Genomic DNA, 16,170 nt, shown 5'->3' with positions numbered 1-16,170 from the left:
AACGTGCATCCCACACGGATCCCGTTTGCAACCTGAGTGTCCACTGTATCAGTATATCGCAATGTTTAGCTGGTGATACATCGCGAAGTTGAAAGCCAGATATTGCCCTTTGCCACCTTTCAGGAGAAACTTCAACAAAGAGGGGATCCCTGGCTTGGCATGCACAATAGATGGTCTCACCCTGGCAGCGTGGCCTAGGAGTTAGAGTGTCGGACCAAGACCTGGGAGACCCGGGTTCGAATCCCCACTTGGCTATGAAGCTCAATGGGTGACCTTGGGCCCGTTACTGCCTCTCAGCCTCACCTTCCTTGCAGGGTTGGTTTTTTACCTTGGAGGTAAATAAAAAAAGGGCTACAAATGCAATTAACGAGAATGGAAATTAATAAGAGTGCTGCATTATTTGCTGATCTTGCAAGGCTGGCCAAGGGGGCCTTTGGCACAGAGACTGGCGCAACTCTCTTGTGATGCAAATGCTGTGTCAGCACTTCTGTTACTTTGAGGAAAGCGCTAACCTGACGGGGCAAAAGCAGCAGTTTGGGAGCCCCCTAATCTTCTTAGGCCTAATGGCCGTGATTGCATGGTGCTGTGCAAAGTCTTGGAGGCACGTGGCCATTATGAAGCGCTGTAATTACAGAGGAAGTCCCGTTGCAGTTCTGCGTGGTTTCAGCCTTGTGTTTCTTTCAGCCGGGGAGCAACATCAGCCAAGGAAGACATCCAGCCGTCTGGTCCTTCTGCAAAAACAACGTCTGGCAGACCAGAAGCATCTCACTGCTTCCTTTCTCTCTTCTCCGGGCTGTCAATCAATCTCCAATTATTTCCTCTTGTCTGGAAGCTTTTTCGGGATTATTTAATGCATCTAAAGCACTTTTCTCTCTGTGTGTGTTTTTTTAAAAGTCAAAACAGGCTTCGGAGACGAGAGAGAACAGGAAGTCTGCTTAGCCCCATCAGGCGGGACAGTCCTGGAGTCAGTGTGTGCAATTCTTGGGTTATAGAACAGTAGAATTGAAGAGTCGGAAGGGCCCTTCAGTGGCCATCTAGTCCAACCCCCAACCTTCTGCAATGCTGCTCTTGGGGCAGGGCCGGCCCTACCATTAGGCAGAGTGAGGTAACCACTTCAGGTGGCAACTGCCATGCCACTTGAGTCCCCAGCTGTGCCCCTCCGTTGCTACATGGCCTGGGGGTTGAGCCCCCCCCCCCCAAAAGAGTTTTTTGCACTAATAAAAATGCTTTGTTGGCATGGAATGTTGAGTGTCAGTAGGAAATGAATGGGGGAAAGTGCAGGATGGAGCATTGTGGAAGAGGGTATAGCCAGCTGACTGGCCGGCGGGAACTCTGAACAGGAGCACTGCTGTGACGCTGCACTGCAACATTTTATTGTAGTTCGTAAGGAAAGCCTGCTGGGTCACGCCAATGGCCCATCTAGTCCAGAAAACCTGTTTTCACAGTGGCCAACCAGATGCCCATTATGAGAAACCAGCAAGCAGGATTCGAACACAAGGGCCCACTATGGGATGCTTCAAAAAGAATTTTCTATTCTTTCCTGTCCTACAATTCCAGCGACCACCAATTTCTTCCCCAAACTCACCCCCAACATGCCAGATCCAATATGTGGGCTACTATGTACTGAGTTGAATAGGATTCAAAATGCAGCGGTTTGATTGGCCCTAGAACAATAGGATTCAGAATGCAGCAATCTGATTGGTCCTAGAACAATAGGATTCAGAATGCAGCAGTCTGATTGGTCCTAGAACAATAGGATCCAGAATGCAGTAGTCTGATTGGTCCGCAGGAGCCACCCAATCCAGCTCCAGGTGGAAGTGAACCCGCAACCTGATTGGCCCACAGGTGAATCCTGGAATTAACCAATCACGTGGGACCCGTTGTGTAAGCAATGTATATAAAGCAGACATTCTGGGGGAACTTCCATTCCTCCTCACCACTATGAGCTGAATAAAGAGCATGAAATCCACTCTCGACTCCTGAGTATATTTCATGGGACTTCTCTCTTGTTGTGCTTTGCACTTGGCACAGCACAGGGGACTTCACCCCCTGGCTGAGTGTTTAAAGCTGACTGGGCAGCACAAAGTGTATTTACAGGCCTTCATAGCAGGTAATTTACTCAGTTGGCACAGCTAAGGCTGGCCAGGACTCCTGCCCGGGGGATGGGTCACACTAGGCAAACAGATGCTGATATGAACTCCATCATCAAATAACTGGGCAGGTTGATCTGCCGAGATGGCCTGTTGAGCGGGCAAGAGGGAAAGTGTGGTTTTCCTGACATTTCCATTTCCTTCTGACCTTACTGTTTATACAACCATGTATACATTTGTGCACTTGTAAATTGTAGTTCAAGCTATGGTTTTCCCAGTAGTGATGTATGGAAGTGAGAGCTGGACCATAAAGAAGGCTGATCGCCGAAGAATGGATGCTTTTGAATTCTGGGGCTGGAGGAGACTCTTGAGAGTCCCATGGACTGCAAGAAGATCAAACCTCTCCATTCTGAAGGAAATCAGCCCTGAGTGCTCACTGGAAGGACAGGTCCTGAAGCTGAGGCTCCAAGACTTGGGCCACCTCATGAGAAGAGAAGACTCCCTGGAAAAGACCCTGATGTTGGGAAAGATGGAGGGCACAAGGAGAAGGGGATGACAGAGGACGAGATGGTTGGACAGTGTTCTCGAAGCTACGAAAATGAGTCTGACCAAACTGTGGGAGGCAGTGGAAGATAGGAGTGCCTGGCGTGCTCTGGTCCATGGGGTCACAAAGAGTTGGACATGAATAAACAACAACAACAAAAACAAAATTCAGAATCACATTTCCTGCAGCCGATTAAATAGTCTGGAGTCCATAAAAGCTCAGGCTGCGATACATATGTATTTGAGCTTCCAGAAGACTTTGCCGCTGATGTTTCTGTTGACACCAGTTAAACCAGGTTGGGGACATCTTCCCTAACCACTCGACTGCACCGTCTTCCCCTGGAACATCCCTGCACTGGACAAAGCGGGGAATATAATGCAACAAAATTAAACTCTTAGAATCAAGTGCCGGCTTTGGGAACGTTGGCAGGAGTCACCTACCTTTCCTTTCACCCTGCCAAACTTTGTCCGAAACACCTGGTTTTCTTGGAGAGGGGGGCGTTCCTCAAAGGAGTCTGCTGATCCCAGCTAAGGGTCTTGACCTTTGTCCAGCCGCCGGGAGAAAAGGCCTTTTCTCTTCTCTTCAAGGAGGACATTATTCCGGCTGGAAATGTCAGGCCACAGGGCAGCATGTTTTGGCCAAGCCAGCTCTCTGTGCTGCCCGATAAGCTGGGAGGCGCATCTGATTAGCTCTGCACAATGGAGCCCAGAGAGAGCCCGTCCGTCCGTCAAAGGAGCCATTCTTGCCGCGACAAAGACGGCTGGTGTGTGCCAGGAGGAGAGTGAGGAGGTGGCTTCAGCCGCCCGCCCCCTCCTGTCCCAGGGCTCACCCGAATTCCTCAGCACCTCCGTCACAGAGAGCCAGTGAAAAGCAGGCAGGAGGGCCCGGCCAAGTGCCCCCAAAACAGGAAGCCCAGGAAGTGGGGAGCTCCAGAAGTCTTGAGCAAAAAAAGCAAGGGGGTGGACAAGGCAAGACACAGTGATAACAGCAAGAACCTTTACTGAACCACATAACTGGGAAACAGGGGCAAAGCAACTGCTTATATACATTCCTGAAGGCCTGGGCCACTCCCACTCCCAGCGTGATTGGCTGTCTAAACTTCTAAGCTGCGAATCACGACTCAGAGTTCAAGGGCCAATGGCAGAGGCCCAAATCCTGAAATGTTCTGTGATTGGACATCATGTATCGAATCCGGAGCTCAGAATCCTTGGTTCAGACTCAAGCTCAGGCAAACACAGACCACTGAATACAGAACAGGTAGAACTCATAGAATTGTAGAGGGACCCCCAAAAGTCATCTAGTCTACCCCCTGCAATGCAGAAATCTCAGCTAGAGCATCCAGGACACGTGGCCACCTGACCTCTGCTTAAAAACCTCCAAGGAAGGAGAGTCCATCACTTCCCAAGGGAGACCATTCCACTGTCAAGCAGCTCTTACTGTCAGAAAGTTCTTCCTGATGTTTGGTCAGAATCTCCTTTCTTGCAACTTGAAGCCGTGGGTTCGAGTCCTGACCTTCAGAGTGGGAGAAAACCCAAGCAAGAGCGTCCAAGGCTCCATGCAGAGTTTGCATGGATCAGGCAAGACAGACTGAAATGGAGGGAATCAGGAAAGGTTGTGAGAATGAAGAAATGGCTCTCGTTGGCTGTCAGCCTCCACAGTGGAAAGCAGTATTATTATGCAGGTCAATATGCAAGAGAGCAGCTGCGGTTGGGTCGTCATCCAGCTCTCATACTGTCCAACTTTTCCAGAACCAAAACCAGGACTCGTGTCTTCTAGGGCGCGCTCCTTGGTGAGTCACGTGACCTCACTCACACCCTTGCTGACCTCCCGGAAAAGAAAAAAAAATTGACCTTTTCCTGTTAGACAAAGATCAAAAGACGACCTGGATGAATGCCAGATTCTGTGTACAGATGTGTAGGGGCAGATCATCCCCTGACTCAAACTAGTTCATTAAGAAAATCCCCAAACTCAGTTCCATGGGAGACTCTGGGTCATCTCTCTGCGGTAGCTTATCTTAAAGTTTTAAGTGTCTATACACTTATCACATTTATAAAGTTTAAATTTATTGTTGTACATTGTTTTAAATCTTTGCTTTCCTTCTGGGATTGTACCCCCAAGTGTGTTTTATAAGCTGGTCTCTGACCGTAATAAATTATCTATAATTATCTATCTATCTCACACCCAGAAAAAAGTGTTTTTGGGGGCTGGGAGAGAGAGCGAAATCGCAGCACCCAAAATGACCACTGCAATTTCACGTGAAAAAAAATGGGATGTCCCCTTTTTCCCGGGGCACTCGGCAACTATGATATCCGCAGGTGTTTGTGAACCTGTCTGCCAGCGTGGGAGCAAGTCGGAACACCTGAAAGGCCATGCAGGGTCAGGCCAATGGCCCATCTTATCTGGCATCATGTCCTCACAGTGGCCAACCAGAGGCCCTCAAGCAGGATTCGAACACAAGAGCCCTCTTCCCTCTGGCGGTCTCCAATGACTAGTATTTAAAAACATTGCTGCCCCTGGCTGTGGTGGCAGAGCACAGCCATTGCGGTGGCTAACAGCCATTGATAGCCCTCTCCTCCATAAATTTGTCCAATCATCTTTTAAAGCAATCGAGGTTGGTGGCCACCACTGTGGCAGGAAGTTCCACAGTTTAACGATGCGCTGTGCAAATAAGTGCTTTGTTTTGTTTGCCCTGAATCTTTTGGAGGAAATTGTTTTAATGGCGGACCATCCAGTCCTGTGATGCCCCCCCATTGCCACCTCAGAGGGAGAACATGTGCCCAGTGGAGCTTATATTATACTCGCTCTACACAGGGCTGCCCTTGAAGCTGACCCAGAAACTCCAGTGGGTGCAGAATGCCGCGGCTGGCTCCTTATGGGATCCTTGCCGCGGGATCACATTCATCCAGTGCTTTACCAACTGCACTGGCTCCCGGTGGAGTACAGGGTCAGGTTTAAGGTGCTGGTTTTGACCTTTAAAGCCCTATGCGGCCAAGGACCCTCGTACCTATGGGACCACCTTTCCTGGTATGCCCCACGGAGGACCTTAAGGTCCACAAATGACAACATTTTGGAGGTCCCAAGCCGCAAGGTGGTTAGATTAGTCTCATCTAGGGCCAGGGCCTTTTCAGCACTGGCCCCGACTTGGTGGAACGCTCTGTCACAGGAGACTAGGACCCTGCGGGACTTGACATCTTTCCGCAGGGCCTGCAAGACAGAGCTGTTCCGCCTGGCCTTTGGTGTGAACTCAGACTGACCCTTATGTTTCCCTCCCCTTTATGATTTTGACGCTGCATTTTAAATAGCACTTTAACCTGTATTTTAAATTGTTCTTTTCCTTTTTCTTATTATGTTTTTGCTGAAATTTTATTGGTGTTAGCCACCCTGAGCCCGGCTCTGGCTGGGGAAGGAGGGGTATAAATAAAATTATTATTATTATTATTATTATTATTATTATTATTATTATTATTATTATTATTATTATATTTGCCAGGTGGAGCTTATAGGGCCAGAAACCCTATATGGGGGTTGGCTTCCAAAAGAGATGGTTTGTGGCTTCAAAGGGCTAAACCCCTGGACCTCTAACCATTGGTTGCTTGTGTACAGGGGAAGAACGTCCCAAAGAACGACTTTTCTCAAATGATGTCCCAGGGATTTCTCACACTTTGCTACTGCTGGCAGTCATGTTTTCTCCATGCGCACGGCCCAGTTTTCTGCCAAGAGGAAGGGGCGAAAATCTGAAAATCCCATTACTGCCAGCAACAATGGCTGACTCCCATTTCTTATCTAGAGATGGGGAGAAGCCTTTTAAGTATTAATTTCGGAAGGTTCCGTAGCAATTGCTTTTCTTTGTGGAATTCCCGCTGGAGAAAAAGCCTTGGGACCTCTTAAGCCCCTACCCCCACCCCAGTTCTTCCTCCCCCAATACTTTAATCTCAGATTAAGTGTTATTAAAGATGGTTTAATCTAGCCTCAATGGAATCTATTCCTAATGAGCTCAGATAAGCTCCAATCCTGTTGCATGAGGAGGGGGCTAGGGTGGGCAAAGGAAGGGATGGGCATATTCTCTTCCCCCTCCCATCTTTCCCAGAAGCTTTTATCAAGGATTTGGGTAAAGATACTGTCGTATTGCAAAACGACACACCACTAATATCTTCTCATAAGCATGGGTTCCAGTCTCTGCCCCTCTTCCAACACCTTCTGGTTATCTTTTGCAAGTTCTCAGAACAGGGGCATAACACCTAAATTTGGAATATAGCGCAAGGAAATACATCTGGAGAGTCTTAGCTTTAATTTGGGGAAGAGGCGAGTTCCTAGCTCACACCACGATTATGAAATGACATTTGCTATGCCTGAAGAAGACCTAGAAGACAGAACTTCCAGGTGAGATTTCCATTCTATTCAAGGCCAGCTTCTAATGTCCTCTTTTTTTGTGTGTATAATTTTTATAAATTTTTCTGTTGTACAATTTAAAATACTCATTTTGCATCCTTAAGATATCGATGACTTCCCTTCTGCTCTTTCCAGGGTTCATTTTACATAAAATAAATCCCTGCATATTTTACAAAAACTATACCATTTAAAATTCCATTATGTCATCCATCAAAACTTATTTACACTGTTGAATTTATCTGAATGCTGCCAGCATGTTCAGCTATACACAATTATTTCCCATATTTTCAATAAACGTTTTCCAATCTTCTTTAAACTTATGTTCTTCTTGGTCTCTTATTCTATATGTTAAGTCTGCAAGCTGTGCATATTCTGTCGAGTTAAGTTGCCATTCTTCTATGGTTGGGACCTCACTCATTTTCCATTTTTGGGCCAACAGATCACGGGCCGCAATAGTAGCATACATAAATAACCTTTTCTGACACCTGGGAATTATCCCTAACAGAAAGGACTCTTGGGGGTTTTTTGGGTGGGGGGAATACTTTTAAGCCTTTTCCCCAATTCATTATGTATTGTTTCCTAATACTCTTTTACCCTTTTACAAGTCCACCACATATGAAGGAACATTCCTTCAATCTCATTGCATCTTCAACACTTATCTGATTCAGTCCTATACATCTTAGCAAGCCTAAAGGTAAAGGTACCCCTGCCCGTACGGGCCAGTCGTGACCGACTCTGGGGTTGCGCGCCCATCTCGCTTAAGAGGCCGGGGACCAGCGCTGTCCGGAGACACTTCTGGGTCACGTGGCCAGTGTGACGAAGCTGCATCTGGCGAGCCAGCGCAGCACACGGAAACGCCATTTACCTTCCCGCCGGTAAGCGGTCCCTATTTATCTACTTGTACTTTGAGGTGCTTTCAAATTGCTAGGTTGGCAGGAGCAGGGACCGAGCAACAGGAGCTCAGGGATTCGAACCGCCGACCTTTCGATTGACAAGTCCTAGGCACTGAGGCTTTAACCCACAGCGCCACCTGCGTCCCTTAGCAAGCCTACTCAGAGTTAAATGCCATCTGTAATTCATTTTCAGGGAGTTCTCCTTCAAGGAATAACATGCTGTTAAGTTCAAGTCACTTTCCCAGAGTTTTTCCCAGAGGTTAAAATCTATATTGTGTCCTATATCTGTTGCCCAGTGAGTCATTGAGCCTTTAACAAGCTCATATTTTGTTTCTCAGTCTAATAACAAATTATACATTTTAGACAAAAGTTTCTCTTTGTTTTGTATAAGTTCTTTTTCGAACTGTGAGCTTTCGCCTGAGAAACCATTTTTTCTATCTAATTTAAACATTTCATGTAAGTTGTTATGTACTGAAGTTCTCACCCTGGACCAGCAGGGGATACTGTAGATAGTTTTCACTCAGGTCCACATATGCAAATAAGGAATTGAAAGTGACGTTCAGTGATTTGATAGTTACAGAAATTGTTACTGTTGCGTTGTAGTGGAGCTCTATATAAGCAGGCTGACTGAACCCTTCAGTTCAGTTCTGTTCTGGGTCTGTGAATAAACAAGAGGTGTTTGAAGAATCGCTGTGTTGTCTGATATGTTCACCCACAACCTAACATAACTGATGTCCTTTTAACAGTATATTCATGATGGGTAGGCAAACTAAGGCCCAGGGGCTGAATCCGGCCCAATCGCCTTCTAAATCCGGCGCGCGGACAGTCAGCGAATCAGCATGTTTTTACATGAGTAGAATGTGCGCTTTTATTTAAAATGCATCTCTGGGTTATTTCTGGGGCATAGGAATTCGTTCATTCCCCCCCCAATATAGTCCGGCCTCCCACAAGGTCTGTGGGACAGTGGACCGGCCCCCTGCTGAAAAAGTTTGCTGACCCCTGATTTGTGTGCTATCGGGACAGTCACATGCAATCCGGTCTCAGTCCTGTTTGCACCTGCAAAAGTTCTGGGGCAGCCACACTGCTTCCTTTCCACCCAGTGCATATCCCGTAACTTCCTGCTGAAAACCCGCCATAACATTTCAAAACCACAAATGCCCTGGTTTATTTTCCTCCAGCTTTTCTAGCTCTGCAGCCCCTCCGGAGAGCAATAATGTGGTAGCATCGCAGAACAAAACAAACCAGATTAAACCCACCGCTTAGTCAGTGCGTCAAGAATGTGCTGTGCAGTTACACCCAGAATAAATCATGAGGCTGGAGGGCCCCATCTCCCAAAAAGCAGGACATGAGTCCTTCATAGAATCATAGAGTTGGAAGAGACCACAAGGGCCATCGAGTCCAACCCCCTGCCAAGCAGGAAACACCATCAGAGCACTCCTGACATATGGTTGTCAAGCCTCTGCTTAAAGACCTCCAAAGAAGGAGACTCCACCACACTCCTTGGCAGCAAATTCCACTGTCAAACAGCTCTTACTGTCAGGAAGTTCTTCCTAATGTTTAGGTGGAATCAACAACCATGGACTCCAACTCCCATCATCCACAGCTAGCATGGCCATTGGCCATAAGAACATAAGGAGAGCTTCTGGATTAGGCCAATGGCCCAATGAGTCCAGCATCCTGTTCTCACACTGGCCAACCAGATGCTCCAATGGGAACCAAGCATGAGAGCAACCTCCCCTCCTGTGATTGGCAGGAGGCAATTTCAGGAGGCAGAGCACAGCCATCATGGCTAGTAGTCATCAGAGTGGATAAAAATCAATGATATTTTAAAAAAATATATATTAAAAATCAGATTTTTAAAATTTCAATCAGATTTATAAAATTTATATCAATTTTTTGATTTAAATTGATTTTTTAAATTTTAAATGGGATTTTTAAAATAAAATTATTTTGGAGGAAAATATATTTCTAAAGTTAGTTTTCTATTTAAGTTACATTATAGTCCAAAGGCTATTCATCAGGAAATAAGGATTTGTTTTAAGTTTTTCATGTGTGCTGAAAATCAGTCTAAGTTGTTTTTTTAAAAAAAGGTTTAACCACATCAGTTAACAAATATGGATACATATGCTATGATGTTATTTAGTTAAATAAATTGTTTAAATTGTTAAGGAAATGATTATTTTTCTCCTTCCAATAAAGTACAGCAGAAAATATAAGCAGTTAAACTTATTAAACCTCACAATAATTTCATAATTATCTGTCTATATATTTCTAATAGTATAACCAAATCAGAAATTTTTGTTATAACTGTAAAAACTGAAAATTTATTATGCCAAAAATGAAACCTTCAATTGGTTGTAAATATTAAGATTATACCAGCCAGAATGAGTCTTTCAGTAAAAAAATAGGATTTAAATCAAGTCTTACTGACTAGTGATTTAAATCGTGATTTAAATCAATTTGATTTACGATAAACCAAATCCACTCTGGTAGCCATCAATAGCTTTTTTCCTTAATGAATTTGTCCAATCCTCTTTTAAAGCCATCGCTCAGGTGGGAAAAAGCTCAACAGCAAAGGTCCTGTGCAGGTGGGAATTGTGTCACAAAATGTTTGTAGGGTTGGAGAAGTTTGCTATAGCTCCTTCACCAGCATATTTTGAAAACAGGTTAGCACCCTAAGACCTCCATTCACCCATGCCTTTCAAGGGCTTTTGTTTGTTTGCTTTAAAGGTAAAGGGACCCCTGACCATTAGGTCCAGTCGTGACCGACTCTGGGGTTGTGGCGCTCATCTCGCTTTATTGGCCGAGGGAGCCGGCATACAGCTTCCTGGTCATGTGGCCAGCAGGACTAAGCCGCTTCCGGTGAACCAGATCAGCACACGGAAACGCCGTTTACCTTCCCACCGGAGTGGTACCTATTTATCTACTTGCACTTTGACGTGCTTTCCAACTGCTAGGTGCAGGGACTGAGCAATGGGAGCTCACCATGTCGCGGGGATTCAAACTGCCAACCTTCTGATCAGCAAGCCCTAGGCTCTGTGGTTTAGACCACAGCACCACTGTTTAGGTGGTGCAAAACTAGTGGAGGTTTAAGCCGTAAATGAGAACTGGGCAACGGATCTGGTTGTCACGGTCTGGTCTATGGGCGATCGAAATCCCGGCTGAGGACGTCGGGACCGGGGGCAAGATGGTGGGGTGGGAGCAGGAATGAGAGTCCAGAAACCAGGGGTCCGAGAGTCAGGAAGCAGGGAGGCACAAAGTCAAGGATCCGAGGATCAGGAGTCAAGGAGCCAAACGCAGCAAGGCAGGGAATGTGTTGCTGTGGCAAAGAGCCAAAGGGAACTGCTGATCTTATATCCCTTCCCGGCTCTTGCCACCAGGTGTTGTGAGTTACCAAGCGGCCTCACCTGTGCGGCCACACCTTGCCTCTCCAGAACTTAGGAAGGCCCCAGTCCTGCGAAGCCCTACTGGTCACGGGGCCTGGCTCCTGCCCGCACTCTTGACACCGGTGTGAACTTCAGCAGCTACTCCTGCTCTCCACATCAAGAACAAATGAGCAGAAGGGTGGGAGCCCCAGTACAGATATATAGCTGGAACCAAGAAAATGAGTTTTTAATGAATGAGGAGGTGCTTCTTTGCCTTCACTGGGGAGCGATTTGCCCATTGCCTGTGTGATTTCTATCTCTCCGTCTAATGAATCGTAATTCTGCGTCAGACACCCCTGCTGTGTCTTCAGTCCCGTCAGGCTTCGCGGTCACATCAAGTGTGACAACTGCTGAGACTGCGTGTGTCACTCGGCTCTCGAGGAAACCCCAAGCTGCCAGTAGTGGCTTCTCTCACTCTCGGCACGCCAGCTGTGCCCAGCGACACCTAGCTGTGTCACCACCCTCCAGTTTGCTGGAGATTGCCCACAGCATGGGAAGAGTTGATGTGGGGAAGGGAAGGATTTGATGCTCAGCAGATGGAAAGTCTGGTCCCTGGAGCTCCTGATTAACCTCTGCAATTCACTGGGCAGAGGCAACAGGTCTTAAGTGTTGATTTCCCATGTGGCAGGAGCTGGTGTGGCTCAGCGAGAGCTGCACTTGAGACTGCAGTCGGCATTATCAGAACAGGACTGTGCGGTTCCCCTGTCGGGATAATTCCACACATACACCATTTTCTGATTGTGCCATAGATGTCCACAGGATCAAAGATGGCAGGATCGCCAAGGATGTGCTCTGCGGAGAGCTGGCTCCAGGCACCAGGCCTGTTGGCAGAACTCTGCATTACCAAGATGCCTGCAAACATAATAATAATAATAATAATAATAATAATAATTTATTATTTGTACCCCACCCATCTGACTGGGTTTTCCCAGTCACTCTGGGCGGCTTCCAACAAAGACCAAAAATACACTAAAATGTCACACATTAAAAACTTCCCTGAATAGGGCTGTCTTCAGATGTCTTCTAAATGTCAGGTAGTTGTTTATCTCTTTGACATCTGGTGGGAGGGAGTTCCATAGGGCGGGTGCCACCACCGAGAGGGCCCTCTGCCTGGTTCCCCGTAGCTTTGCTTCTCACAGTGAGGGAACCACCAGAAGGCCCTGGGCACTGGACCTCAGCGTCCGGGCAGAATGATGGGGGTGGAGATGCTCCTTCAGGTATACAGGACTGAGGCCGTTTAGGGCTTTAAAGGTCAGCACCAACACTTTGAATTGTGCTCGGAATTGTATGTGTGACGCATGTGTGCTATGCATAACCGACAAAGGGAAGTTATTATTTGCATCTTTGCAACCTGCTTTCACTCAGTTTTAAAGCAGCTTCCTGCAAACACAGAACATGATCCTTCACTCTATGCAAATTAAATCGGAATCAGAAGAACAGCAAAAGCCTAATGAAACTGGATTTGAACTAAAATAAAATACAACTAAGTAAAATCTTGCCAATCTGCTGAGACCCACAAATCAGCTGAAAGAGATCCACAAATTACATTTAAAGTATACGGCTTTACCCAAAGAATATTGGGAACTGTAACTGACCCGTCACTGAACTACAATTCCCCGTGCCCTGTAAAAAACTAAGGTTCCCAGGATTATCTGCAGAAGGTAAAGGGTAAAGGGGACCCCTGACCATTAGGTCCAGTCGTGGCCGACTCTGGGGCTGCAGTGCTCATCTCGCTTTACTGGCCGAGGGAGCTGGCGTACAGCTTCCGGGTCATGTGGCCAGCATGACTAAGCTGCTTCTGGTGAACCAGAGCAGCGCACAGAAACACCGTTTACCTTCCCGCTGGAGTGGTACCTATTTATCTACTTGCACTTTGACGTGCTTTTGAACTGCTAGGTGGGCAGGAGCAGGGACTGAGCAACGGGAGCTCACCCCGTCGTGGGGATTCGAACCGCCAACCTTTTGATCGGCAGGTCCTAGGCTCTGTGGTTTAACACAGCGCCACCTGCGTCCCTCTTTGCAGAAAGCCATGTGTTTTAAGCAGCTGTTGTGGATGTTGACCATAGAAGGAGGCTTACAATGACTGCAAGGGGGAACTTCTTACTTATATCATATCAACTGCTGGTTCCTTTAACCAGAGTGATGCATCTTTGTACTATAAAGGTTTGTGTTTTTTTCTGGGTCCTTCCCTCCTGGCTGTGTTGATGCTACAAGTAAAAGCACCAGTGACCCCCAAGGTGCCGAGGTCACAGAATCCTGCAATTGTATGTTCGGGTTTTCATTTCCACTCCTGGCATCACCTTACAGGGCCTGACAAAGACCTCAAACGGAGCCGTGGGATTCCAGAAGCTTCGCCAAGAGCGGCAGGTTGCAAGGAAGCTGCCTCGACGCTGCCACCACGTGGCACCAGACCGTGCCTGCCACACAACCTCCTCCTCCTCTCTGCTAGAAAGTGAATTAAGGTCGCCTTCGGATTGTCAGCACTTGGCAGGAGCGAATTCAGCTGTGCACCAGAAATCCAGGTTTGCACAATTTAAACGATTTAAGCGTGAAAAGCCTGCTTTCTGGGGGGGTGAGAAACGGACAATGGAGCTTTTGCAAATAAAGGCCCATCCAAACTGGTGTTTTATCACAGGTGTGTTCTGCAACATATGTTTGACACAGATCTGATGGCTATTTGCAGATTAGTTGCGCTGCAGAAGGCGTGCTGGGGAGACCACACATTCAAGAAACGCAAAATGACTTTTGCTAGGTTTTAATAACAAAAACAAAAACTCCTTTTACACTAAATTACAATATATCAAGAAGCATGACCCATCCACCAGGGTACTGAGAGAGCTACATGTTGCTCTTTATATACCATACCCAACAGCTTAATTACCACAAATTAAGAGCACCTGCTATAATGTTTAACAGTCTACCGTATTTTAATACAGTGGTACCTCTAGATACAAACGGGATCTGTTCCGGAGCCCCGTTCGCATCTAGAGGTAAATGTATCTAGCGACGGCACGGCACGGCTGCGCACGCACACGTCGCTTTTCGCCGCTTCTGCGTCATTTTGAGCGTCTGCGCATGCGCAAGTGCTGAAACCCGGAAGTAACGCGCTCCGTAACTTCCGGGTTGCCGCGGAGCGCAACTCAAAACGCGCTCAACTCGAAACGTATTTAACCCGAGGTATGACTTTACTTTGTTGGAAGCCACCCAGAGTGGCTGGGGAAACCCAGCCAGATGGGCTGGATACAAATTAATAATAATAATAATAATAATAATAATAATAATAATAATAATAATAATAATAATATAAATAAATAAATACATAAATAATTCATTCTATGAGGCCGTACGCTTGGGTTTGAGCTCGGGTGGGCAAACGATTCCTGCATTGCACGGGGTCAGATTAGACGACCCCCCCGTGCAACCTCCTCCGAAGGAGCGTCCACCCCTGCGTCGCGGGAGTCTGTTCACACAGCGTTTTCTCTGCAAGGCGAAGGTGTCTTTTGCAGCTCCGCTCGGGGGAGAAAACGAGGCAAGCAGAGAAACGAAGACAGTCAAAGCTTCGGTTAGGGACTCCATTTCCCAGGGAGCCGCCGGGCCGGGGAGGGTGTGCCTAGTCCCGGCTGCCGCGTTTGCAGGAAGCGCCACGGACGAGAAAGAGAAGGAGACGCGGCAGGCGGAGCGCGCGCCCTGCTAAGGTAGCCGACTTACCCCGGGGAAAGCGGGGGAGAGACCCCGAGAGAGACCCCCGCGCGAGGGTCTCTATCTCCCTCTACCCCCCACCCCGCGAAGGTGTCTATCTCTCCTTCTCCTCCGCTGCTCGTTGGGTGCGCGTGGACCCGTAAGGGCACCCCAGGAGACCCACGGGCACGGGTGGGGGGGGGTCCTCCTTCCTGCCTGTCTCCCACCTGCGCGCAATTACGCACGCGGATTCGTTTCCTTTTGCAAATCCTTTAGCCGGTTTCTGAATGCGACCACCTCCCGGGTTAGAGACCTCGCCTCTTGCGCCCTCTTAAGCCTCCCCCCCCCCGCGCGTGCCACCTGTTTTGGACTCCAGTTCCCATCAGCACGCAAAAAACACAGGGGCGTGATGGGAGTTGTAGTACAAAACCGCTGGAGGGCGCCTGGTTGGGGACGGCGGCCCTGGCGCAGAAGTGGCAATCCCCTTTGGCAATGAGAAGTTGTTGTTTAGTCCTTTAGTCGTGTCCAACTCTTCTTGACCCCCTGGACCAGAGCACACCAGGCCCTCCTGTCTTCCACTGCCTCCCGCAGTTTGGTCAGACTCATGTTCTTAGCTTCGAGAACACTGTCCCACCATCTCGTCCTCTGTCGTCCCCTTCTCCTTCTGCCCTCCATCTTTCCCAACATCAGGGTCTTTTCCAGGGAGTCTTCTTTTCTCACGAGGTGGCCAAAGTATTGGAGCCTCAGCTTCAGGATCTGTCCTTCCAGGGAGCACTCAGGGCTGATTTCCTTCAGAATGGAGAGGTTTGATCTTCTTGCAGTCCATGGGACTCTCAAGAGTCTCCTCCAGCACCAGAATTCAAAAGCATCCATTCTTCGGCGATCAGCCTTCTTGATGGTCCAGCTCTCACTTCCATACAACACTACTGGGAAAACCATAGCTTTAACTATACGGACCTTTGTTGGCAAGGTGATGTTTCTACTTCTCAAGATGCTGTCTAGCTTTGTCATTGTTTTTCTCCCAAGAAGCAGGCGTCTTTTAATTTCGTGACTGCTGTCACCATCTGCCGTGATCATGAAGCCCAAGAAAGTAAAATCTCTCACTGCCTCCATTTCTTCCCCTTCTATTTGCCAGGAGGCGATGAGCCCAG

At 47.6% G+C, this 16,170-nt stretch overlaps 1 protein-coding gene across 1 annotated transcript in view; it reads right to left on the bottom strand.

Annotated features, from left to right (window-relative positions):
- Nucleotides 1–4,908: 4,908 nt before the first annotated feature.
- The window catches only part of TIGD5 (tigger transposable element derived 5), a 76,395-nt gene continuing 65,133 nt past the window's right edge, over nt 4,909–16,170 (bottom strand). Inside the window, exon 2 of the mRNA XM_081918826.1 lies at nt 4,909–4,926. The gene's annotated coding sequence lies outside the window, so the exon portion shown is untranslated. The remainder of the gene's footprint in view (nt 4,927–16,170) is intronic.

This window comes from Podarcis melisellensis, assembly GCF_964234715.1.
Source record: "Podarcis melisellensis genome assembly, chromosome: 7".
Taxonomy (NCBI): domain Eukaryota; kingdom Metazoa; phylum Chordata; class Lepidosauria; order Squamata; family Lacertidae; genus Podarcis; species Podarcis melisellensis.
This window is presented reverse-complemented; position numbering and strand designations above follow the sequence as displayed.